This window comes from Orycteropus afer, unplaced genomic scaffold, assembly GCF_000298275.1.
Source record: "Orycteropus afer afer isolate SDZICR_OR568_19922 unplaced genomic scaffold, OryAfe1.0 scaffold00059, whole genome shotgun sequence".
NCBI classification, from domain to species: domain Eukaryota; kingdom Metazoa; phylum Chordata; class Mammalia; order Tubulidentata; family Orycteropodidae; genus Orycteropus; species Orycteropus afer.
Genome location: NW_006921646.1, coordinates 4868209 through 4870157, shown reverse-complemented (window position 1 = coordinate 4870157; position 1949 = coordinate 4868209).

Sequence of the window (1949 nt, the reverse complement as noted above, 5' to 3'; positions counted from 1 at the left end):
TTTTTTTTTTTTTACCTTCTTCTATTTTTGAGAGGCAGAAACAGGGGGATCTCACTGTCATTAAGAGAGAAGACCCAGAGGTGGAGTGCAGCACATCCTTGGACCAGAGATCTCTGTGCTGGACCTCCTCAACAGAGATGAATGGCAGAGATGACTGGCAGAGATGACTGGCTGAAACGAGAATAGCAGCAGACCCAAGAAGCATGAGACAGAGCGGTGGGCTTGTTAGCTCACAGAGCAAGAAAGCTGAGTGCCTTTGAGCAGGAGGTTGCTGGTGGAATGAGGTGTACCTATCAGAAGAGCTAAAAGAGCTTAGTAACACACTTGTCCAAGCAGGGCAGAAGCCAGGCCAAGAGGCCAAGGGCCAGAGAGGTGTGCCAAGGGTATAGCAGGGGGAAGACTGTCCTGATTGAAGAATTGTATCCTGTTCTTGAATCTGAATTGTAACCCGTTACTTCCCCCAATAAACTGCATAATCTTGAGTATTGTCTGACTTCTGGGTGACCATTGCAAGGAACTATTGAACTCAGCAGAGAAGTAATGAGTGCTGTGGGAGGGACAGTTAATAACAGAATTGGTAAAAAGGCTAGAAGGTGATGGCATGTCTGGCCTCACCAGCATAAGCTTTGGGCTGCTTATGGTGATTCTGTCTTCCCCTAGTGAAGTTAGAGAAGGTCAGAGGATGCAGCCCTCATTTCCTTTTTGCAATATCCTCCTCCAGGGACTGGTCCCTTTGGACAACATGGCCAAAGTAGGTGAGATGAAGTCTTGTAATTCTCACTTCTAAGGAGCATTCCAGCTGCACGTTTTCCAGAACAAATTGTATTTTCAGCATAGTTTGCACAATTCAAAGGCAACAACTCTTCTTCAGTCTTCTTTATTCATTGTCTCACTTTCACATGCCTATGAGGCAATTGAAAATACTAAGGCCTGGGTTAGACATTCCTTAGTCTCCAAAATGACATCTTTTTTCCATAGCACTTTAAAGAGGTCTTCTGCAGCATATTTTCCCAGTGCAATATGATGCCTGATTTCTGTCAAATTACATTCTATCAAATTAGATAATGACCAAACCAAACTCTGATGCTGTTGTTAGGTGCTATCAAGTTGTGTCCAACTCATAGCAACCTTATGCACAGCAGAACAAAACACCTCCCGGTCCTGCACCAGCTCCATGATCCTTGCTATACTTGAGCCCATCGTTGCAGTCACTGTGTCAATCCATCTCATTGAGGGTCTTCCCCTCACTTGTTGACCCTCCACCTTACCAAGAATGACATCCTTCTCCAGAGAATGGTTCCTTCTGACAACATGACTGTGATAGTTGGAGCTGTGTGTCAACTTGGCTGAACCACAATTTTGTGTGGTTTAAGCAATTGTGATGTGGGTTGTTCCCACGATGGGATCAGATGTATATGTTTTGAGAAGCCAATCTGTTGAAAGGGAGTTTCCCTAGGGATGTGGCCTGCTTCTAGTATATTTATGGACATCCTGGGAAAAGATACATCATTCTGTGGATTGGGATTCTGTTGTACTGCTTACAATTGTCTGTGAGCGAACAATCCACCATTAGGCCTGGAGATTTTGGATTCATCATTTGTTGGAGTCAACAGCCAGTATACTGCCTGCCAACCTTGAGCTCGTCAGCCCCTGCAGCTGTATGAGTTGGGAAAAGCCTCCAGCTTGACATTTGATCCAAGAACTTTGGACTTGCCAGCTTCTATAAGTGTGTGTACAGCCTCCATTTGTGTACAAAGCCTCCACAAATGGAGGCTGTACACGTGGACTTCACCAGATGGAACACACAGGTATCAGATTGACTACATCTGTGGCAAGAGGTGGTGGAAAAGCTCAATATCTTCAACCAAAACCAGGCCAGGAGCTGATTGTGGAACAGACCATCAACTGCTCATATGCAAATTCAACTTGAAGTTAAAGACAATTAAAAC